Source organism: Amblyraja radiata, chromosome 4 (genome assembly GCF_010909765.2).
Source record: "Amblyraja radiata isolate CabotCenter1 chromosome 4, sAmbRad1.1.pri, whole genome shotgun sequence".
Taxonomy (NCBI): Eukaryota; Metazoa; Chordata; class Chondrichthyes; order Rajiformes; family Rajidae; genus Amblyraja; species Amblyraja radiata.
In genome coordinates this window covers 7,956,008-7,982,196 of record NC_045959.1, presented here as the reverse complement: position 1 = coordinate 7,982,196, position 26,189 = coordinate 7,956,008, and positions in this window count along the sequence as shown.

Here is a 26,189-nt window from a genome sequence, read left to right as displayed (position 1 = left end):
CAAAAATCCTGAGATATTTGAATTGAGCATTCAGACTAGCATCAAACATTTTCAGGTTATTCACCAGTCAGGAGAAAGCTCGTGAATTAAGATCACAATTCTTGCTTCAGCATTCAGACTGCCCAAACATTGAGACTGAAATAAGTACCCCATCCGTTCATACTTCTAATACTTTTAGAGAGGACTGCTCGTGATCTAACAATTACATTGCCATCACTTAATGTGCCATCTGCTCCTGGAGTTGAGTGAATCATTGAAGACTGGACGAATGGAGTTTGATGTGGGAAAATGTGAGGTCATGTAAGTGGAATCTAAAGCAGGCAGGCATCTACTTATGAAAAGCAGTAGATGAACAAAGTACAGAGGAATCAAAATGCTCTTGTGCATGAATCCCAAGAAGTCAGCAAACAGGTTCAGCAAATGGTCAGGAAGTCAATTGGTACGTTGCCATTTATTGCAAGATAAATGTAATTTTGAAATAGGAAGTATTGTCACACTTGTACAGGGTGTGGATGAGGATACACCTGGAATATTGTGCACAGTTCTGGTCCCCTTATTTAAGAAAGAATATGGTGATATTGGAGGTAGTCCAAAAGATCAAAAAAGATTCAGGTAGCTAAGCACGGAGATAAGGGATTTGTCCTAAAATGAATGATTAAGGAAATTAGATATATAGTCTTTGGAGTTTAGAAGAATTTAGGTTGAGCATATTGAAACATTTAAGATCTTAAAGAGCTTGATAGGGTGGATATTTGCACTCGTGGCAGAGTCTTTAAAAAGACAATATAGTTATACGAGTATATTTTATAGAGTGTAAAAATATAAAATATACTATTTATATTTTACAGTATAATACTATATATGTGGAAGAGGAGAGGGGCAGGACAAAGTGTGTCAAGTTATAGGTGCACGCAGTTGAGGGGGTTTTAATAGGCAGATGGTTGGACAAAGGACAGAGATGAAAAAAATGCAAGGTACACAAACATGCTGGAGAGATGCGGGTGCAGCAGCATCTATGGAGCGAAGGGAATAGGTAACGTTTCGGGCCGAAACCCTTCTTCAGACTGATAGGGGCTGGTGGGGAGAAGGAAGGAAAAAGGAGGAGGAGGAGCCCGTGGGCTGGGGGATGGGAGGAGACAGCTTGAGGGCTAAGGAAGAGGAGGAGACAGCAAGGGCTAACAAAATTGGGAGAATTCAATGTTCATGCCCGCCAGATGCAGGCTCCCCAAGCGGAATATGAGGTGCTGTTCCTCCAATTTCCGGTGTTGCTCTGGCAATGGAGGAGACCCAGGACAGAGAGGTCGGATTGGGAATGGGAGGGGGAGTTGAGGTGCTGAGCCACCGGGAGGTCAGGTAGGTTCTTGCGGACCGAGCGAAGGTGTTCGCCCAACCTCCGCCTAGTCTCACCGATGTAGATCAGCTGACATCTAGAGCAGCGGATGCAGTAGATGAGGTTGGAGGAGATACAGGTGAACCTCTGTCGCACCTGGAATGACTGCTTGGGTCCTTGAATGGAGTCGAGGGGGGAGGTAAATGGACAGGTGTTGCATTTCTTGCGGTTGCAACGGAAAGTGCCCGGGGAGGGGGTGGTACGGGAGGGAAGGGAAGAATTGACAAGGGAGTTGCGGAGGGAGCGGTCTTTGCGGAAGGCAGACATTGGGGGAGATGGGAAGATGTGGCGAGTGGTGGGGTCACGTTGGAGGTGGCGAAAATGACGTAAGATTATTTGTTGTATGTGACGGCTGGTGGGGTGAAAGGTGAGGACTAGGGGGACTCTGCCCTTGTTGCGAGTGCGGGGATGGGGAGAGAGAGCAGCTTTGCGGGGTATGGAAGAGACCCTGGTGCGAGCCTCATCTATGGTGGAGGAGGGGAATCCACGTTCCCTGAAGAATGAGGACATTTCAGATGCCCTGGTGTGGAACGCCTCATCCTGGAAGCAGATGAGGCGTAGGCGGAGGAATTGGGAGTGGGGGATGGAGTCCTTACAGGAGGCAGGGTGGGAAGAAGTGTAGTCCAGATAGCCATGGGAGTCAGTGGGTTTGTAGTGTATGTCGGTCAGAAGTCTATCACCTGCGATGGAGATAGTGAGGTCAAGGAATGGTAGGGAAGTGTCGGAAATAGTCCAGGAAAAAAATGAGGTTGAAGAGTTGCAAATTGTGAAGCCAGAAGAAGGAATGTAGGTGGAGAGGGAGAGGAGAAGTAGGTTCTCTTGCCCTTGTTTGACCTGATGCCATGAAACTTCATAGCATCTCGATTCATTGTTGAAAACTCATATGTCTATTCCCTCTGACCTGTGTAGAACTGTGGTACCACTGGGGATGGTTGATGATTTGTCGTTCTAATGGGATAGGGTTTACCCAGGGACCATGATGGAGGAGTCTAACATGTTCTCCATAAAGTATCATTTTGTGAGTGTGATTCTCCGTGGATTGTCACCTTGTCGTGGTGGAGAAGCTTGTGCGGACCTGAGATCCTGAGAGCGATGCCGTCTGGAGCTATGCTCCTGGTAGGGCCACCCATGGCGGTAAGGTTGAGGGGGAGGTACCTGAAAAAGAGCAATCTAACCAAGACCTCAATGGTGGAACAGGCGGAGGACATCGGCTGACATGAAGCTGGGGGGCATGTTAGCTGTGAGGAGGATTCTAGGAGGCTGCAAGGTGAATTGGATAGGCTGGGTGAGTGGGCAAATGCATGGCAGATGCAGTATAATGTGGATAAATGTAAGGTTATCCACTTTGGTGGCAAAAACATGAAAGTACAATGTATTATCTGAATGGTGGCTGATTAGGAAAAGGGGAGATGCAACGAGACCTGGGTGTCATGGTACACCAGTCATTGAAAGTAGGCATGCAGGTGCAGCAGGCAGTGAAGAAAGCGAATGGTATGTTAGCATTCATAGCAAAAGGATTTGAGTATAGGAGCACGGAGGTTCTACTGCAGTTGTACAGGGTCTTGGTGAGACCACACCTGGAGTATTGCGTACAGTTTTGGTCTTCTAATCTGAGGAAATGCATTCTTGCCATAAAGGGAGTACAGAGAAGGTTCACCAGACTGATTCCTGGGATGTCAGGACTTTCATATGAAGAAAGACTGGATAGACTCGGCTTGTACTCACTAAAATTTAGAAGATTGAGGGGGGATCTTATAGAAACTTACAAAATTCTTAAGGGGTTGGACAGGCTAGATGCAGGAAGATGCCAGTTCATTGTCTATATTTAAGAGGGAGTTAGATGTGGCCCTTGTGGCTAAAGGGATCAGGGGGTATGGAGAGAAGGCAGGTACAGGATACTGTTGGATGATCAGCCTTGATCATATTGAATGGCGGTGCAAGCTCGAAGGGCCGAATGGCCTACTCCTGCACCTATTTTCTATGTTTTTATGTGTCTATGACCTTAGTGGAGCGTCACAACGGCTGGGAAGGCGGATGAAGGCTGCAGCAGAAAAGGGTCTCCGGTCGTCCTGGACTCCATGCCACTGGATCCTGACCCAGATCTGTCAAGGACCGTGGGGTGGCTGTCTGTGCACCAGTCTCCGCATGTTAAATAAAGTCACGCACATGCCTCCTCCATATCGGGAATAGCACCCTGGAGACACCCATGGTCAGCCACGACCGAAGGGGCCGAAGATGTGAGTGTGACTCTCCCAACTTTTGCTTGACAATTTATGAGAACTGAGAATGACAACCAACTATTATTATTGTCGGAAGAAATGAAAGCAACATCCAATTAGTATATTCTTGTGCTGATGCTTTCATGATTCAGTAATGTATTACTGATTTGACCTTTCCAATTATATATTTTGGTTCCTTCTCTCATCGATCATTTATGTTTAAACATGTTTGCAAAGTTCAGTGGCCCAAGCAAAATATGTCCAGTCTCATCTTCTCCACGAGTAACAGATGTTGTTTTGATTCTTTGCAATATTTTTATTGCATTAATAATTCGCTTTTTGAAGTGAAGCATTGCTCTGAAGAGTTCTCGTTCCTAGAAAAAATATATTCTTCAAGATAGCTATAAAAAGTCATAACACAGAATATAACCTTTTCTCCCCTCTTTTTATTCATTTGCCGCAGCACCTTTGCTCATGTTCTTCAATGTTAACATCTCCAAGGGTAGGAATCAGCCAACGGCTTGAAGTTAAAACCAATAAATCCCTTAATGCTCCATTGAATCCCTGTATTTATGAGACTACTTCTTATTGTACTTGAAGTCTCTTTAATCATGAGGGGGAAATTCCCCTTCAGGCAATTGTTCTTCCTCAGTAAATACAACTGAATATATGAAAAATTAATTGGTGTCTAAGTAAATATTTTTTTAACTGAACATTTGCATTAGGAGTCAATTGTGAGCAATTTTAGGAACCATATCTGAGGTAGGATGTGCTGGCTCTGGAGAGGGTCCAGAGGACATTTACAAGAATGATCCCAGGAATGAGTAGGTTAACATATGATGAGCGTTTGTCAGCACTGGGCCTGTACTCGCTGAGGTTTAGAGGAATGTAGGGGGACCTCATTGAAATATACAGAATAGTGAAAGGCTTGAATAGAGTGGATGTGGAGAGGATGTTTCTACTAGGGGAGTCTAGGACTGGAGGTCATAGCTTTAGAATTAAAGGATGTTCTTTTAGGAAAGACATGAGGAGAAATGTATTTGGTCAGAGGGTGGTGAATCTGTGGAATTATTTTCCACAGAAGGCTGTAGAGGCCAAGTCAGTGGATATTTTTAAGGCAGAGATAGATAGATTTTTGATTAGTGCAGGTGTCAGAGTTTATGGGGAGAAGGCAGGAGAATGGGGTTAGGAGGGAGAGATAGATCAGCCATGATTGAATGGCAGAGTAGACTTAATGGGCCGAATGGCCTAATTTATTCCTACCACTTATGACCTTATGACCTCATTGGAAGTATCAGTGTTGGAAATGCCTGACACAGCAAATATATTATAGTCATGACATCATAGAATAGCTTCAGCATAGAAATACGCCATTTGGCCTGCCACATCCACGGCAAAAGTGGGCAGCCTTCCATGTTAATCTTATTGCTCAGCATTTGATCGACAGCCTCTGTACCTTGGTGATTCAAGTGCTCCTCGTGATACTTAAATGCTGACAGTGACTCAGCTTCAGCCGTTCCCTCAGACGGTGCCTTTCACAAACCAGTCTCAGGATGAAGAAAGGCTCCCTCATGTCTCCTCCAAATCACTTCCCCTTTAGCCGAAATGTATCCCTTTGTTATTCTGCCTCCGGCATGGGAGAAATTTTCTGAAGTCTACCATGTCTATGTCCCTCGTAATTTTGATATACCTCAAACATGTTACTTCTCTGCTCCAGGGAAAACAGACCTAGACAGACCATTCAGTTCAGACCATTCTCTCCTCATAACTGAAATACTCCAGTGTGGGGGGTCCCCCATGAAGAACAATGGGGACCCGCGCGTGAGGGGAACGCTATGAGGGACGGTGGGAGAACAAAGGGGCCCCTAGTGTGGGGGGTGGGGGGGGGGGACTCTAGTTTAGAATCCTCTGCCCAGGGGATAAGTGTGTGTGTTTGTTTGTTTGTTCATTTGTTCCAGTCAAGGCGCTGTGCACACGGTAGCTGGCCAACAGTCGCTTGCCGTTTTCTTTTTGTTTTCACTTTTAATTTCAAGTTTTTATGGACCTCGTGTGTTGTGACTATCCGCAGACCAATTTTCCTCTGGGAAATTAATAATGTTTTATCGTATCGTAGGCAACATCCTGTTGAATCTCCTCTGCTGGGAGTGTCCAGGGCCACTGCAGTTCCCATCTTTTCCTATCTTCCACTGCTCTTCCTATCTTCCAAAGGCTATTAGGGGGCATATTGTATAGTCCCATTAAAATGATTGCATCATTCTTATTTTTGATCTCTAACCATATTGCTTCAGTGGATGAACCCTCCAGCGAATCATATCTTAGTGCCTCTGTGACAGTCAAATGATTACTAATGCTACTCATCTATTCTCTGTCACATTTGAAACATCGTAACCCTGGGATGTCGATCTGCCAGTTCTGTCCCTCTATGCAATGGCCAATAGACAATACACAATAGACAATAGGTGCAGCAGTAGGCCATTCGGCCCTTCGAGCCAGCACCGCCATTCAATGTGATCATGACTGATCACCCCTAATCAGTACCCCGTTCCTGCCTTCTCCCCATATCCCCTGACTCCGCTATTTTTAAGAGCCCTGTCTAGCTCTCTCTTGAAAGCATCCAGAGAACCGCTGAGGCAGATAATTCCACAGACTCACCACTTTCTGTGAGAATAAGTGGTTCCTCGTCTCTGTTCTAAATGGCTTACTCCTTATTCTTAAACTGTGGCCCCTGGTTCTGGACTCCCACAACATCGGGAACATGTTTCCTGCCTCTAGCGTGTCCAAATCCTTAACAATCTTACATGTTTCAATGAGACTTCCTCTCATCCTTCTAAACTCCAGAGTGTACAAGCCCACCTGCTCCATTGTCTCAGCATATGACAGTCCCGCCATCCCGGGAATTAACCTTGTAAACCTACGCTGCACTCCCTCAATAGCAAGAATGTCCTTCCTCAAATTAGGGGACCAAAACTGCACACAATACTCCAGGTGTGGTCTCACCAGGGCTTTTTACAACTGCAGAAGGACCTCTTTGCTCCTATATTCGATTCCTCTTGTTATAAAGCCCAATACGCATTCGCTTTCTTCACTGCCTGCTGTACGTGCATGTGTACTTTCATAGACTGATGTACAAGGACCCCCAGATCCCGTTGTACTTCCTCTTTTCCCAACGATGCCATTTAGATAGTAATCTGCCTTCCTGTTTTTCTACCAAAGTGGATAACCTCACATTTATCTGCATTAAACTTCATCTGCCATGCATCTGCCCACTCCCCCAACCTGTCCAAGTCACCCTGCATTCACATAGCATCCTCCTCACAGTTCACACTGCCACCCAGCTTTGTGCCACAACATCAAAGTTCCATGCAACAATCCAGGCTGAAGGTTCATCTACTTTACCCAGAATAATCCTTGCTTTGTAATAAACACACTTCAAACCATCTGTTTCACCATGTTCATTAACTTCTAACTGTCTGCCATTCCTCTGAGAATTACTGGTCATAACGTCTACTTTCTCATCAGTTTTTTTCATTACTGACTTGCTGTTCTGGTATGGTGCATCAAACTGGGCTGTAACAGCTGTTCTTCACTGGGAGGTCAACCCCGGACAGTGTGCAGCTGGACATACTCCTACATTGGAAATGTCCCTGTAGTCCCACATCTTGCAGGTGGAGCATTCCACAGCCCCAGCTTCCATAACCTTCATAGAAACATAGAAACATAGAAAGTAGGCGCAGGAGTAGGCCATTCGGCCCTTCGAGCCTGCACCGACATTCAATATGATCATGGCTGATCATCCAACTCAGTATCCTGTACCTGCCTTCTCTCCATACCCCCTGATCCCTTTAGCCACAAGGGCCACATCTAACTCCCTCTTAAATATAGCCAATGAACTGGCCTCAACTACCTTCTGTGGCAGGGAATTCCAGAGATTCACCACTCTCTGTGTGAGAAATGTTTTCCTCATCTCGGTCCTAAAAGATTTCCCCCTTATCCTTAAACTGTGACCCCTTGTTCTGGACTTCCCCAACATCTGGAACAATCTTCCTGCATCTAGCCTGTCCAACCTCTTAAGTATTTTGTAAGTTTCTATAAGATTTGCCCTCAATCTCCTAAATTCTAGCGAGTACAAGCCGAGTCTATCCAGTTTTTCTTCATATGAAAGTCCTGACATCCCAGGAATCATTATTCCCCTTGACTAAGACAGTAAGATAGAGAGAAAACAAACCTTACCATGCCACTACTAAACCTAGTCACTGAAGCCCGATGCTCCCCAAAGCCCACAGTTTTCACCCCAAAAACAGCACCTTGACCACCAGCTACTCTGGTGGCGGCGCGCACAGTCGCGGCGGCTCACGGCTCTCTGTCTCGGTGCTCTTTCTTGTTGTTCGTGTACGTTGTGTTGTCCGTGTACGTCTTTGCTGTCGGTTCTGCGAACATCCGCTACTCCCGCTACAATCCGCCAGAACCTCGTGGATATCGGTGACCAGCATCAGACATCTGTTTCGGGAGTCTTCCATCGCACGTATAACACCCCGAGCGACATAGCGAGACCACCGGGGTCCCCGTGGATTGTCGTTGGGTCTGAGAGGCGGCGCCACCTCTACCGAGCCTGTATCTCTCCAATGCCGAATCCCTGGTTCACAAAATGGATGACCTGGAATTACAACTCGCTGGAAATCGATATGTTCGTGACTGCTGTATTATGATTATCACCGAAACCTGGCTTCACCCGGGGATACCTGATGCTAGCATGCAGCTAGCAGGACGCTTTCTGCTCCGCGGGGACAGGACTATGGACTCCGGTAAGAGCAGGGGAAGGGGTTTCTGTATATACGTGCATGAGAATTGGTGCAACAACGGGATAATCATAGACAATCATTGTTCCCCTGACCTCGAGTACATGTCTGTAAGATGCCGGCCTTTTTTTCTACCGAGAGAACTAACAGTAGTGATTGTCACGGCTGTGTATATTCCACCTGACGCCAATGTAAACACGGCGCTCTCTCTCCTGCTGAAAACCATTAATGAACAGCAGCGGGCCCACCCCGAAGGTGTTCACATAATTGCAGGGGACTTTAATAAGGCCAACTTGAAGACTGTACTGCCGAAATTTTATCAACATGTCAAGTGTTCTACTAGAGGGGTGAACACGCTGGATCATGTCTACACCAATATTAAGCATGCGTATAGAGCCATCCCCCTCCCCCAACTCGGCCAGTCAGATCATCTCTCCCTCCTGCTCTCCCCAGCCTACACTCCCCTCAGACGCAGTGCCAGGCCCACCATAAAGTCTATTACAACCTGGCCTGAAAATGCACTCTCCAAACTACAGGACTGCTTTACACAGACAAACTGGGACATATTCGAACACCAGGATCTGGAAACTCTCACGGAAACGGTGCTGGACTATATCAAGTTCTGCATCGGTGACTGTGGACAAAAACATTCGGGTTTTCCCAAACCAGAAACCCTGGATGTCCAGCTAGGTCCGCACACTCCTCAGAGCCCGCGATGCTGCCTTCAGGTCAGGTGACAGAGCTCTGTACAGGGCTGCTCGAGCCGATCTGAAAAGTGGAATTAAAAAAGCCAAGGCGGACCATAAGAGGAGCATAGAGTCCCACTTGTCCAGCAATAATACACGGGAGGTATGGCGGGGCATACAAGACATTACAAACTACAGAGGCTGTGCCACAAAGTCAGAAGACCTGAGTGTGCCGCTGGCAGAAAAGCTAAATTGCTTCTTCTCCCGCTTTGAAACATCACAACAGCAGCACTCACCTGCTATAGCCCTGCTCCCACCCTCACCTGGCTCCTGTACTACTCCACTCACTGTCAGGGAGCACGATGTCAGACGGGTGCTCCTGGCAGTGAACCCCAAGAAGTCTACCAGCCCAGATGGAGTACCTGGTAAGGTGCTCAAAGCGTGTGCCCACCAGCTCACTGTCATCTTCACCAGAATTTTCAACCTCTCCCTGGACCAGGCAGTTATTCCGTCCTGCCTAAAATCAGCCACAATCGTCCCAGTGCCGAAGAAGTCTCCCATCACTAGCCTAAATGATTACCGTCCCGTGGCCCTCACTCCGGTAATCACGAAGTGCTTCGAGAGATTGGTCCTCCAGCACATCAAGGACTATCTACCACCAGACTTCGACCCCCACCAATTCGCTTATCGCCAAAATAGATCCACGGAAGACGCCATCACCGTAGCTCTCCACTCTGTGCTGAGCCATCTGGAGCAGGGGCAGAGCTACGTCCGGATGCTCTTTGTGGATTATAGCTCAGCTTTCAACACAATCATTCCGGACATTCTCATTGATAAATTGGTCACTCTCGGCCTCCCCACTCTCACATGTGCCTGGATAAATGATTTCCTCACCAACCGGCCCCAGGCTGTGAGACTCGGCCCCCACCTCTCCTCCACTCGCAGGTTGAGTACCGGCTCCCCACAGGGCTGTGTGCTGAGCCCCCTCCTATACTGTCTCTACACCTACGACTGTAGTCCAGCCCACAACAACAACCGCATCGTCAAATTTGCTGACGACACTACTGTAGTCGGACTTATTTCAAAGGGAGACGAGGCAGCCTACAGAGAGGAAGTCCTGAAGTTGACAACCTGGTGCTCAGAAAACAATCTGGCTCTGAACACCAGGGAAACAAAAGAGCTCATTGTCGACTTCAGGAGGCACAGCACCGACTTAGTCCCCCTACATATCAACGGCGAGTGTGTGGAGAGGGTCAACACCTTCCGGTTTCTCGGCGTCCTTATCTCTGCTGACATCTCCTGGACAGACAACACGACAGCGGTCATCAAGAAGGCTCAGCAGCGGCTGCACTTCCTGAGGGTTCTCAGGAAGCACAACCTGGACTCTAACCTGCTGCTGACCTTCTACCGCTCGTCCATCGAGAGCCTGCTGACATACTGCATTACAGCATGGTACGGCAGCTGCACTATGGCAGACAGGGAGAGGCTTCAGAGGGTAACTAGGACAGCACAGAAGATCATTGGCTGCCCTCTCCCCTCCCTGATGGATATTTATACATCCCGTTGCCTTAGCAGGGCAAAGAATATCATCAAGGACAGCTCCCATCCTGCGTTTGGACTGTTCGACCTGCTGCCCTCTGGAAAGCGCTATAGGTGCATCAAAACTAGGACAAATAGACTCAGGAACAGTTGTTTTCCGAAAGTCATAACTACTCTTAACTCACACATGCACTGACATCACAGCCCAACAACAGGACTTCCATCTATTCTATCCACGTACTGAAATTTGGAACTGTAATGTGTATTGTAATTGTAATTTTTAATATTTTTAAAATAATTTTTAATATTTTAATATCTTTAAAAATCTGCCTAAGAATACTACCTATTCATCCTTCACCATTTTGCCTTTATAGATATGTATATAGCGCCGCAGAATTGTGCACCTATCCCCCCCCCCTTGTTTTGTTTTCTGTTTCTTGTTTTTTGTACTAAATTATATGTATGCACTGAGTACGAGATGCTTTTAATCTCATTGTACATGTATAGTGACAATAAATGGCATATCTATATCTATCTATACTCCAAAATGGCCACCTCCGTGAGAGCTTCCCTTCCTTCCATGTGCTGTTAGTGAGGTTAGGAAGAACTCTCACTTGGACCTCGGCTTTTAAAATAGCCGCCTCTTCTATTACTGCTGCTGTTTATCTTTGATATTAAGCTGATCCGGAAGGAAAACTATCACAAACTATTAAATTAGGAAAGGGTTCTGACATCAGTGAAAGAGACTACTTATCATTTTGTTTTGTGATCAGAAGTACATGACAAATATGGAATGATATAACTTCTTGAGAACTGTTCTTATTATCAACTCCAATTTGTAATTCATGTCAGCACTGATTACAACTTGGACATACTAACAGAGCAGTGCACTGATCTCACCCCCCCCCACCCCAGCCCCTCAATGAAACGTTAAAATAAACTGTAGCTGTGATTGATCCTCCGGTTAGACAATTGGATTTTAGATTGAATTAAGTGGATATTGCTGTGAAGTGGATATGCCTTTTGAGCGAATAAGAAATGCTTCTGAGCCTTTTTAACCTGATTCCGAATGTGTCTGTAACCACAGCTCAAGAATTGCCTGTACCAGCAGACACCACTGAGTGGCAATGTTATTCATTAAAACCATAAGGAGAGTCTACTTTTTGAATATTAGGATAAATGTAAGCTATCATAACACAGCCCCACCGTGCAGTATTAAAGTGCAGTCACTTATGGATGTGATAAGCTGATACTTAAAGGGGGTTTTTCTCTTTTGCTCATTAAAAGCACAACTGGATAAGCACGAGGAGCATTTCTATTTTTAGACAGCGTTGGAGTTGATTGAAGTGTTGATTTTTTAATTTAAGATAGGTACTGACCTTCTTCGCTTAGAAAAGATCAACAAAACACACTGACTCCAAAGGCAGCTAATACCATCAGAGACACACACCATCCAGCCATGCCCTCATCTCACTGCTACCGTCAGGAAGAAGATACAGGAACCTGGGACTGTGATCGTGAGGTTCTGGGGCAGCATCTTTGCAACAACCATCAGGTTTTGAACTACACTGCATTAATTTAACCACAACCTTACCTCAGCAATGATCTACTGTGGACTTGGTTTTGATTGCAGTATGTACTTCAATTTTGCACTATTATAGTCTGGCTACCTAGTATCACTGATTATTAATTTATTGTATTTCTAATTATTAGGTATATTTGCTGTTGTGTTATTGCATTAATGGACCTTTAACACTCTGGCAAGAAGGAATGTCATTGTTCTGGTATGATGCATATAACAATTAGACACGCTTCAGTCTCTTGACTTGAAATGTTTTTATGGTTGTGCTCCCTTCATCAGAAAAATCTATTGTGGCTTTTGTTTATGTTTATACACATAGAACAGAACAGTACGGAACAAAATCAGCCCACAATGCCTGTGCCGAACATGATGCCTAGACCATCACTTATACCTGCACATAATACATACCCACTATTCTCTGCATTTCCAAATAGCTATCCAAAACATTTTTAAATATCACAAATATATCTGCGTCAACCACTTCCCCTGGCAGCACATTCCAAGCACTCACCACCCTCTGTGTAAAAAGAAATGCCCCGCACATCTCCCTTAAACTGCCCCTCTCACCTTAACGCCATGTCCGCCAGTATTTGAAAATTGAGCTAGTATAAAGTGCAGCTAGGACCAGCGATCAGTCAGAAAAAGGCTTGCAAAGAAGAAGTTGACTGACATTTCTTTCATTAAATACATTTGTGCCTTCTGCCATCGATCACAAGGTTGTTTTCCAAGCATGAGACCTGGTATAGAATTATAAAATTGTTAGAGCACAGAAAGAGAACATTTGGGCCACAGCATCTGTTGCTGGCTTCTGGCAGATCAATCGCACAGTGCCATTCCCCTGATGTTTTGTTGAAAAATTGTGAGAAAATAGAGACATATGCACAACCTTTAGAACCATGCCTTTTATCTTTATTGTCTTGCATTTTTTTTGGCAAAGTGTTTTCACGATTCAATTTAATCTTCCACTTGCATTCTTATTCAGTCAGTTTATCTGGTCGGTGGGGGTGCAGCGAGAAAGCTGCCCTGCCAGCAGCGTGTTAGTCATTTTCTACTTTTTAGTTTTTTTAGTATGTCCAAATGTGTGTTTTTAATGTTTCTCAGTGTGTCTTGTGTGGGGGGTGGTGTGGGGGGGTAAGGGTGGAAACTGCTTTTGGTCACCGCCTCTACGGAGAGGCGACTTTTTCCAGCTCGCCTCCTTCGCGGCCTAACACAAGGATTGGTGCGGCCTTTCCCGGAGACGGGCCCGGAGCTTCAGCAGCGGGCGCAGCGTGGACTTTTTCATCGTGGAGCGGGCGAGCCCTCGCTGGGGGTTGCCAGAAGAGAGTGCTCCGATCGCTGGCCCGCGGCAGCCTGAAGCCGTGGTCTGCGGAGCTTCCATCTGGCGTGATGTACGGAGCATGGGGTTCCTCGTTGGGGACCCCAGAGGCGAAGAACTCTGACCGCCGGCCCGCGGCCGACATCATCTTGAAGCTGCAGTCTGCAGTGCTTCTAACCGCGGTCGCGGCGGGGACTTACCATCCGGAGCGGGATACCTCGCTGGGGATCACTGGAGAAGAGCTCAGACCGTCGGCCTGCGGCTGACAACAACATCTTTTGAAGCTGCGGTCTGTGTGCCTCTAACCGCGGCGCAGCAGGGACTTAGATCTTCGATCACCTGAAAACATTACAGTTTTATTGGGCACACCCATGACCAAGTAATTAATAATTCTCAATAGACAATAGACAATAAACAATAGACAATAGGTGCAGGGGTAGGCCTTTCGGCCCTTCAAGCCAATACCACCATTCACTTTTATCATGGCTGATCTTCGAAAATCAGTACCCCGTTCCTGCCTTCTCCCCATATCCTTGACTCAGCTATCTTTAAGAGCTCTAACTCTCTCTTGAAAGCATCCAGAGATATGGCCTCCACTGCCTTCTGGGGCAGAGAATTCCACAGATTCACAACTTTCTGGGTGAAAAAGTGTTTCCTCATCTCCGTTCTAAATGGCCTACCCCTTATTCTTAAACTGTGGCCCCTGGTTCTGGACTCCCCCAACATCAGGAACAACATCCTGTCTCTAGTGTGTCCTATCCCTTAATAATCTTATATGTATCAGTAATTAACCTTGTGAACCTACGCTACACTCCCTCAATAGCAAAAATGTCCTTCGTCAAATTTGGAGACCAAATCTGCAGACTATACTCCAGGTGTAGTTTCACTAGGACCATGTACAACTGCAGAAAGACCTCTTTGCTCCTATACTCAACTCCTCTTGTTTTGTAGGCCAAAATGCCATTAGTTTTCTTCACTGTTTGCTGTATCTGCATGCTTACTTTCAGTGACTGATGAACAAGAACACCCAAATCTTGTTGTACTTCGTCGGCGGGGGCGCTGCAAGCCGGCACCCCGTCAGCAGCGTGTCCGTTTTTTTTATGTTTTAATGTATTTTTTAATGTTCCTTTGTGTGTCGTGTGGGGGGTGGTGTGGGGGGGTGAGGGGGAAACCGCTTTGGTCGCCTCCTCCATGGAGAGGCGACTTTTTCCAGGTCGCCTCCCCCGTGGCCTAACAACAAGGATCGGCGCGGCCTTTCCCGGAGACGCGCCCGGGGCTTCAGCGGCGGGCGCAGCGTGGACTCTCGGCGTAGAGCAGGTGAGCCCTCGCTGGGGCTCGCTGGAGGGGAGCGCTCCGTTTCACTGGCCCGTGGCAGCCGGCAGCCTGAAGCCGCGGTCTGCACAGCTCCAGCTGGCGCGGCGTCTGCAGCCCGAGATCCCTCGTGCGGGACCCGGGGGGAAGAAGAAGCTTCGACCGCCGGCCCGCGGCCAACTTCTACCGCGGGCGCGGTAGCGACTTACCATTGCCGGGGATCCCAGAGGGGAGCTTCGTCTGTCGGCCCTGCAGTCTGCGGTGCTTCTGGCTGCGGCGCGAACTTTAAATCTTCGACCACCGGCCTGCGGCCTACACCAACCTGAAGCCGCGGTCTCCGGTGGGGAAGAGCCGTTCCTGGACTTACCGTGACTTTTCCCTTGTCCTTTTACCATCTGGACGCCCGCAGCGACGGCTGCGGAGGGTTGAGGTCCCGACCACGGGGGGAAATGGCCAAATTCTGTGCCTTCCACCACAGTGATGAATGCTGTGGTGGATGTTTGTGTAAATTTTTTATTGTGTTTGTGTGTTCTTTATCATTGTACCGCTGCTGACAAATTCATTTCACTTGCACTTTATGTGCAATGTGACTAATAAAACTGATTGATTGATTGATTTGATTGACTTCCCCTTTTCCTAACTTGACACTTTTCAGCTAATAATCTGCCTTCCTGTTCTTGCCACCACCATGGATAACCTCACAATTATCCACATTAACCTGCATCGGCCATGCATCCGCCCACTCACCCAACCTGTCCAAGTCACCCTGCATCCTCACAGCATCCTCCTCACAGTTCACGATGCCACCCAGCTTTGTGTCATCTGCAAATGTGCTAATGTTACTTTTAAGCAGTTAAAGCAGGGCTCCCAGCAATGACTCTTGGAGAAAACCAACCCCCACTTAAAAAAACAAAGAGATAAAAAACTATTTATCTCTTTGTTCTGCTTCCTGCCTTGAGACCATTTGCCTAACTGTGATGCTACTGAATCATTGGTTAATAATTTGCCTTTCGTATGTCACTTTATGGCACTAAATTTGAGTATGGGGTTTCCAAATGAGAAGATAATTGCTTACAGTTGTCTAAACTAACCATAGAGCTGTGCTACTTGAAGCTTACAATGAACAATGTTGGTACACAAAAATGCTGGAGAAACTCAGCGGGTGCAGCAGCATCTATGGAGCGAAGGAAATAGGCGACGTTTCGGGCCGAAACCCTTCTTCAGACTGGAATCTGGAGGTATGCATTTGCAAACTTTTGTACCTCCTCCCTGACGGGAGAGAGGAAAGGAGGGAGTGAGACTGGTCCTAGATTTTGCTGGCAGCCTTGCCAAGACAGCGTGAAGTGTAGATGAAGTCAATGGACGACAGTGGAGTAGTCTGAAGAAGGGTTTCGGCCCGAAACGTCGCCTATTTCCTTTGCTCCATAGATGCTGCTGCACCCGCTGAGTTTCTCCAGCATTTTTGTGTACCTTCGATCTTCCAGCATCTGCAGTTCCTTCTTGAAAACAATGAACAACGTTGACCAGGAATGCATGATAAGCACCAGACCACATTTAGCTTTGCACATGTACCAAAACCAAGGACACTGCCGACTTCTGGAATCCAAAACATCACACGAAGTGCCGAAAATACACAGCAATTCAGTCATCATCATCATCATCATCATCATCATCATCATCATCATCATCATCATCATCATCATCATCATCATCATCATCATCATCATCATCATCATCATCGTCATCCTCATCATCATCATCATCATCATCATCATCATCAACATCCTCCTCCTCCTCCTCCTCCTTTTTCTTTTTCTTTTTCTTTTTCTTCTTCCACCACCATATATTACAACAATGAAACAAATGGGAGGGTCACAAGATTAATGGTAAAACACTGACACAAAATGCAGACAGGAAAAAGATTAGGTAGCCATAATAGATAAGTTTTTGAAGATATCAAACCAACATCTGCTGTCAGAAAAGGAAAGGGAATGCGAGATTGTATAAAAGCGACAGTATTGTATGGGATCTTAGCTAGAGAGTGGGTTTTGTTAGTGACTGTAAAGGGTAAACAATTTACATGATACATTACTATTTAATAAAATCTAGTCCAGTATGAACACATACATTTTTGAGACACCTGGAATTTGTATTCCTATTGAGAAGAATTCACAAATCAGGCAGTGTATCTGCTAGAAATACCAAGCTTTTTGCTATGGGTTACAATCTGTAAAAAAAATATTTGTCCCTGTTGCTCAAACACTAACCAGGATATCAACATCAGAGTGTCTCCCATGAACATAAATGACATTCCAGCTATGGAGGCATTCTTGGAACAGGTTAAAGATGCCACCACTATCATAGCACATCAAGCACTCACATCTTCCCCCTCAATGATATGGAAAGAGTACTGACAAAAGCAATTGGACATTGCAAAGAGTTCTGGACCATTTCATAATTTAGCGCTTGAGTGCGGGGAGCTCCCTTCTAACAAGGTATAGTAATTGTTAGGGAACAATGACTGAATACATTTAAGATTATGCTTAAGGTATAGATCAAAGAGGCAGCAAAGATAATGGGTTGTAAATGGGTTTGTCTAGTTAAATGTAGTGTTTGGTGTTTTTTAATACTGGTTTTAAATGTGTATATGTGGGGGGCGGGGGGAGGGGGAAACTATTTAAAATCTCTTCCCTGTCTGGGAAACCCGGCTTTTTCCCTGTCGGGTCTCCGTTGTCGTTGGGGCCTAGCACCGTGGAGCGGCCTCCAGCCTGAACGACCCGGGGGCTCGGGAGACTGAGGAGCTGCGGAGCTGCGGACTACTCACCATCGTGGGGCTGGCCGGCCTCGGAGTGTGGGGAGCGGTGGTGACTCGCTGCTGCGACTCGACTCCTGGGGCTCGGAGGCTCCAGCAAAGCAGCCACAGGTCCGGTGGACTGGGACATCGGGAGCTTGCTGGTCCGGGGGCAGAGACCGCTTCCCGGAGCTCCCGCAACGCGACTTCTCCAGCCCGTGTCGCGGGGTTGGAACGACCCGGACCGGGACCGTACATCACCTGGCGCGGCTTCATGGCCGTGGGACTCACCAGCGCCCGTGGGGGTTCCAACCTTGTACTTTCAGACCGGGAGCGGGGCCGTAAATCGCCCCGCGCGGCCTAAAATGGCCGTGGGACTTATCATCACCCGCCTGGGGCTTGGACATCGGGAGAGAAATTGAGAGCAGGGGAGAGAAAAGACTTTGCCTTCCATCACAGTGGGTTCACTGTGATGGATGTTTGTGTGAATTTAATTGTGTGTATGTCTGTAGGACATTGTCTTTGTTTGTATGGCTGTGGAAACGAAATTTCGTTTGAGTCTCACTGGGGCTCAAATGACAATAAATTTGTATTGTATTGTATGGTTTGTGCTTATGTTTTGTATTGAACTGTTATCTATTTTTTGACATTTGCTGCCCTGGTGGGATTTAAACAGGTTTTTGCATTATCACTGAAAACATTGTTCTATAAAATTGTATATGGATAGGAAAGGTATAGAGAGATATGGGTCAAACACTGGGGCAAAACAGACTAACTTAGATGTGCATCTTGCTCGGCATGGATGAGTTGGCCCAAAGATTTGAATCCATGCTATATGATTTAATGACTATATGACGAGGTCTTTGGTTTATTAATTTTGTGTTTAATTATTAGATCGCCACCAGACCTGCTCTTTAGGTATAAGAAAAGGACTTATTGTTTATGGTTTCATAAATAATGGTGTTATTTACTTTCAAACCTGGTTTAATGACTATCGAGGATGCAACATTACAGATAAAACAGCAGTCACCAAAAACCTCTGTTAACACTCCCACACCCTGGGTAACCCCCGCATGTGCAGGATAACCTCTTCCAGATGTGGCGTCTGCAATAGCTCAACATAGACTGTAAACACAGTGACTAATCTACATCCCCTTTCCTCATCTCCTGCTGCATATAATGACAAAATATCTTGTTAAGTAGTAAATGTAGCCTAAGTAGTAAAAATCGCCTGTGGGACAGACCATAAGGGTGAACAGCATGTGGAAGATTGCGCTGTTTGCTGTCCAATCATGTCTGATGATAGTGCTGAGTGTCTGTAGGGTTGTGTCATCTGCTGTGTGTCCCTCAAAGCAAGAAGAGGATATGTAGTTGACTGTCATGACATCAAAACTGTCTTAATTAGCATGCTGAACTGTGGAACTCCTGGGAGCTCGAGTGTCAACCAGCTGCATTTGTTTTCCACTTTTGTAGACAAGGGTGATGCTGTACTTTAGAAGTCTTAACATCATCCTTTGAAGTTTTGCCGGTGCTGCATGTATGGGCTTTTTCAGTATGGTGACCATGGGCTGGTGGTCCGTTTCTATGGTCACTGGCTTGCCATAGATATAATCATTGAATTTGGAACAGGCTAAAAACAGCACCAACAGCTCTTTTTCAATTTGAGCATATTTGGTTTTGGTGTGGGTTAGTGTCCGTGAGGCATATGCTACAGGCTTTCCTTCCTGCAAACATGCGAGTCCATACTGTGAAGCTTCACAGGTAAGTGCCACCAGCTTGCTGACGTCATAGTATAACAGAACAGGTCTGCAGGACATGTGCCGCTTTAGTGCCTCAAAAGCATTTTGCTGCTGTTCTTGCCAAGTCCATTCAGTGTCTTTGTGTGTGAGGTGTCACAGTGGAGCCGTCAGCTGCCTGTGGTTTGGAATGAATTTTCCAAGGTAATTGACCATCGCCAGAAATCTTCGCATAGCTGGGACATCTGCTGGCATCGGCATTTCACTCATTGCTTTTGTTTTGGAAGGGTTGGCATTGAGGCCTTCACTTGTGAACAAGTGTCCAACATAGCTGACCTGGTTCAGCCGGAACCTGCACGAGAGGATTAAGCCTCAAGTTCAGCTCTCCGGCACGGCTCAACACTCTTCTCAAGTTGGCGTTGTGTTCTTCTATATTTTTACCTCCAATGATTATGTCGTCGACTATGATCGCACATGGATATCCAGTGAAAATCTTCACTGGCAGAGTTTGTGCTCTTCAGTCATCTCATGAATTTGACAGATGGAGACAGCCTGAACTAATGGCAAATTACTATCACGCTGTAGCACTTTTCTCAAATTGTCATTATTCATACCACAGACAAGTCTGTCTCCAATAAGCTCCTCATATATATCTCCAAATTTGCAGCTTTTTGCTTTAATCCAGAAATCACTGACATATGATTCAATTGTCTCTCCAGCCTTTTGATTCCGTGTGTTGAATTTGTGTATTTCCATAGCAACATTGGCTTGAGGGTTGCATATAGAAACATAGAAACATAGAAATTAGGTGCAGGAGTAGGCCATTCGGCCCTTCGAGCCTGCACCGCCATTCAATATGATCATGGCTGATCATCCAACTCAGTATCCTGTACCTGCCTTCCCTCCATACCCTCTGATCCCTTTAGCCACAAGGGCCACATCTAACTCCCTCTTAAATATAGCCAATGAACTGGCCTCGACTACCCTCTGTGGCAGAGAGTTCCGGAGATTCGCCACTCTCTGTGTGAAAAAAGTTCTTCTCATCTCGGTTTTAAAGGATTTCCCCCTTATCCTTAAGCTGTGACCCCTTGTCCTGGACTTCCCCAACATCGGGAGCAATCTTCCTGCATCTAGCCTGTCGAACCCCTTAAGAATTTTATAAGTTTCTATAAGATCCCCTCTCAATCTCCTACATTCTAGAGAGTATAAACCAAGTCTATCCAGTCTTTCTTCATAAGACAGTCCTGACATCCCAGGAATCAGTCTGGTGAACCTTCTCTGCACTCCCTCTATGGCAATAATGTCCTTCCTCAGATTTGGAGACCAAAACTGTACGCAATACTCCAGGTGTGGTCTCACCAAGACCCTGTACAACTGCAGTAGAACCTCCCTGCTCCTATACTCAAATCCTTTTGCTATGAAAGCTAACATACCATTCGCTTTCTTCACTGCTTGCTGCACCTGCATGCCTACTTTCAATGACTGGTGTACCATGGCACCCAGGTCTCGCTGCATCTCCCCTTTTCCTAGTCGGCCACCATTTAGATAATAGTCTGCTTTCCTGTTTTTGCCACCAAAATGGATAACCTCACATTTATCCACATTATACTGCATCTGCCAAACATTTGCCCACTCACCCAGCCTATCCAAGTCACCTTGCAGTCTCCTAGCATCCTCCTCACAGCTAACACTGCCCCCCAGCTAAGTGTCATCCGCAAACTTGGAGATTTTGCCTTCAATTCCCTCATCCAGATCATTAATATATATTGTAAATAGCTGGGGTCCCAGCACTGAGCCTTGCGGTACCCCACTAGTCACTGCCTGCCATTGTGAAAAGGATCCGTTTACTCCTACTCTTTGCTTCCTGTTTGCCAGCCAGTTCTCTATCCACATCAATACTGAACCCCCAACTGCCAGTGTGCTTTAAGTTTGTATACTAATCTCTTATGTGGGACCTTGTCGAAAGCCTTCTGGAAGTCCAGATACACCACATCCACTGGTTCTCCCCTATCCACGCTACTAGTTACATCCTCGAAGACATTCTATAAGATTCGTCAGACATTATTTACCTTTTGTAAATCCATGCTGACTTTGTCCAATGATTTCACCACTTTCTAAATGTGCTGCTATCCCATCTTTAATAACTGACTCTAGCAGTTTCCCCACTACCGATGTTAGACTAACTGGTCTGTAATTCCCCGTTTTCTCTCTCCCTCCCTTCTTAAAAAGTGGGGTTACGTTTGCTACCCGCCAATCCTCAGGAACTACTCCAGAATCTAAAGAGTTTTGAAAGATTATTACTAATGCATCCACTATTTCTGGAGCTACTTCCTTAAGTACTCTGGGATGCAGCCTATATGGCCCTGGGGATTTATCGGCTTTTAATCCATTCAATTTACCCAACACCACTTCCCGGCTAACCTGGATTTCACTCAATTCCTCCAACTCCTTTGACCCACGGTCCCCTGCTATTTCCGGCAGATTATTTATGTCTTCCTTAGTGAAGACGGAACCAAAGTAGTTATTCAATTGGTCCGCCATATCCTTGTTCCCCATGATCAACTCACCTGTTTCTGACTGCAAGGGACCTACATTTGTTTTAACTAATCTCTTTCTTTTCACATATCTATAAAAACTTTTGCAGTCAGTTTTTATGTTCCCTGGCCAGTTTTCTTTCATAATCTATTTTTCCTTTCCTAATTAAGCCCTTTGTCCTCCTCTGCTGGTCTCTGAATTACTCCCAGTCTTCCGGTATGCTGCTTTTTCTGGCTAATTTGTACGCATCATCCTTCGCTTTGATACTATCCCTGATTTCCCTTGTTATCCACGGATGCACTACCTTCCCTGATTTATTCTTTTGCCAAACCGGGATGAACAATTTTTGTAGTTCATCCATGCAGTCTTTAAATGTCTTCCATTGCATATCCACCGTCAACCCTTTTAGAATTAATTGCCAGTCAATCTTGGCCAATTCACGTCTCATACCCTCAAAGTTACCTTTCTTTAAGTTCAGAACCATTGTTTCTGAATTAAACAATTCTCCCGAAATGTCCTCTTGAGGCATTCAGGATCCTCTTTGAATTCCGCGGGAATGAGTATGTCTCTTCCCTCACCAGGCTCCCTCACTTCCCCCGAGTAAACAAAAACCATTCACGTTCAACGGCCTCCGGTCCCGCTAGATTGAGGAGAATGTATGCTTGAGTGTGGGCTGGCTTGTCACAGTGTGCCGTCGTGATGAAAATGTCATATTCTTGTTCAAAAATATTCTTATTCTTGTCACCTGGTAAAATCGTAGAGTTATAAGTAAATGAGACTATGAGTGCACATCACTGGCTAGGACCATGCAAAGGGAAGATGTCCCTCTATTTTGGATTGACTTGCTTCTTCCCGGCGGCTGTCACTCTACTCAACAACGTACCTCGGTGACTGCCAATCACCCCCCCACCCCCCGGACACTTATTATCACTTATTATTATTTATTTAAATCATTTGCTATGTCGCTCTTCCAGGGAGATGCTAAATGCATTTTGTTGTCTCTGTACTGTACACTGACAATGACAATTAAAATTGAATCTGAATCTGAATCTGAATCTATTGGTGGTACGGGAAACAGACCATTTGTGATTTTGTGGAGAATCTTGCTTTTCTTCTGACATTTCAATATTGGGCTCCAAACAAAGACCATTGAGGGTCATTTTGATTTTGCTTGTATTATAAATTCAGCAATAAAGATTCAGCTATCCATTAATCTGCTTTCCAGATGTTAATTTTCATCAATTTTACACCATAATCCAAAGTCAAATTTATCCAAATTGCTTCTGACTGCCATGGCCAAAAAAATGTTTAACCGTGATCACAAGCTAATAAACCAGGAACATTATAATCGTCAAAAAATAATTGAATTATGGACTACTGTGGTTGCAATTCAATGCTGCATTGATTGACTTGCCAACCCTGTGAGTTACCAGCTCTACCAGTTACTGGGAAGCAGACAACATACTGATGGAAATGCCACTTCCTGCAAATTTCGTACTAAATCATATAACACGCTGCCTCGAAAATATATTCACTAATTGTGCACGATTTTAGTGAGACCACACTTGGAGAATTGCATTCAGGTTTGGTCACCCTGGAATGGGAAAGATGCCATGAAGCTGGCAAGAGTGCATGGACGATTTATAAGGGTGTTGCTAGGACATGTGGTCCTGAGCTACAGAGAGCAGTTAGGAAGACTGGGACTATTTCTTGAATTTAGACCACCTGGACTGTAAAAAATCCAGAAAATGAGTCATCAAAAGTTCCATTATCATGGAGAGCTGTAGTATGGAAACAGATCCTTTGGTCTACCAAGTTTCCACTGATCATCAACCACCCATTTACGTCCATTTTAACAATCAGATTTTTATTCGCCCCAAATTCTCATAAACCCTCCCTAGATTCTGTCACTCATCTACTTACTAAAGTAAATTTACAAATGCCAATTAACCTACTGACCCACCAGCCTTTGGGATATGGGAGGAAACTGGAACACCTGAAGTAAACCCACATGGTCACAAGGAAAGTGTGCACATACCACACAGACTCCAAGGCCATGAATTAACCCTTTTTGCCATGGTAAGGCAGCAGCTGTACTAACTGTGCAATTGTACTACCCTAAAATGCTTCATTATCACCTATAGGGCCTGTCCCACGAGCATGCGACTACATGCGCAAGCGCGACCTAACGTGGTCGCTTGAGCTGTACGGCCTCGCGGGGCCGGTCCCACTTCGATTGCCGGAGCCGTATTGAGTTGTGCGGAGCTGGTCCCGACATCGCGCGGGCTCCGAAAAACTGACACTGTCCAAAAATTCCGCGCGGCAACGACCTGACGGCCCGCAGCCGTATTGGGCCGTACGCAGCGTCTTAACGGTGTACGCCTTCACTCGAACTTCACGTCAACTCGTACAGGATCACTCGACCTCCGCGCGGCCCCTGCTTCCGGTTTGGTCGCGCCCGCCGCATACAGTCGCATGCTCGTGGGACAGGCCCTGTACGGAGATCACTTGACCTCCGCGCGGCCCCCGCTTCAGGTTTGGTCGCGCTTGCCGCATGCAGTCGCATGCTCGTGGGACAGGCCCTTTACTGAGGAAAACTAGGGATGAACATTAATGCTAGCTTTGCCAGTGACATCAAATTTCATGTGTGCTATAGAACAGCCTTACCTTTTTCAGATTGTTTGCAGATCATTTGTAGTTATTATTCCAGCATAACATGGATCTGTAACTGTTCACATTTCAAATGCCAGTGGGGATGAAATATCTATTCTAGCTGCAGCAAAAGCATATGTTTCCATTTTGAATAACCCATAATAATACATAATTAAATAAGTTATTTATTAAGAATAAGTTTAGCTGGCATTAATCCTACTTTTTGTGTCATTGTCTAAAAATTATTTTAGCAAAAAAGGTGACAGTAAATAAAAAGTACAAGAATCATTGGATATTAGCCACATATGAGACAATTTTCATCTTAGTTTTCCATAACCATTAATAAACATGAATTGGAGAACATGTTTGCAAGTTAGAAATAATAGCACAGTAAAACCCTGCATTTCAGAGTCCAATTTGTCAAGGTGATGAGTGTTACTGTTTAGTAATGGTTTTCTTATATAGGCACCAATGAGATAAAGGAATACAATCCGATTAGAGAGTCCCACCTGACATCAGATGTTATTTGGCAATAAGATGCTTAGATTTTGTGCTTTTAGATGCTTTCATTGCAGCCTACCTCCTCTCAGTATACTTCGCCTCAGTTCACGACTTTAAAAAAACTTTGTTGGATTAATGAGAAATGTATTTCTTGTGCAATAAACCCATAAGTCTGCTGCCATTTTGAAAAATAAGTACCCCACTGTGCTACCAAAATTTGTTTTAAAAAGTAACTAGACCAAGTGCAGACCCGTTGGGTCTGTTTCCCCAACGGCGTTTGCGGGGGGGGGGGGGGGGCTGCGGCATCACACTCACGTTAACCACCCCCCAAACACACAGGTGGGGGGAGGGGAGGTGAGAAGAGGGGAGGGAGGGGAGAGGAGGAGGAGGAAACGGGACAGATTTGGGAGGGAAAGGAGAGCGGGGTAGGAGGTGAGAGAGGGGGATAGGGAGAGACACATGGGGGAGGGGGGATGGGGGGTGGGGGAGGGATGAGGAGAGGGAGAGGAGTGGGGAGGGAGGGAGGGGTAGCGGGAGTGGTGGAAGAGGGACGGGGGAGTGGTGGAAGAGGAACAGAGGGGTAGGGGAAGGGGTGGGGGAGAGAGGGGAAGGGGGGGGAAGAGAGGGGGGTGGGGGAGGAAGAGGGGTGGGTAAGGGGAGAGAAGTGGAAGAGTGGCGAGGGAGGGGTAGGGGGAGTGGTGGAAGAGGGACAGAGCGGTATGGGGGAAGGGGGCGGGGGGAGAGAGGGAAGGGGGTGGGGGAGTGAGGGAAGGGGGGTGGGGGGGGTGGGGGAGAGAGGGATGGGTGGGAGAGGGAGAGGGGTGAAGAGAGGGAAACATAGAAATTAAGTGCAGGAGTAGGCCATTCGGCCCTACGAGCCTGCACCACCATTCAATATGATCATGGCTGATCATCCAACTCAGTATCCTGTACCTGCCTTCTCTCCATACCCCCTGATCCCTTTAGCCACTAGGGCCAGATCTAACTCCCTCTTAAATATAGCCAATGAACTGGCCTCAACTACCTTCTGTGCCAGTGAATTCCAGAGATTCACCACTCTCTGTGTGAAAAATGTTTTTCTCATCTCGGTCCTAAAAGATTTACCCCTTATCCTTAAACTGTGACCCCTTGTTCTG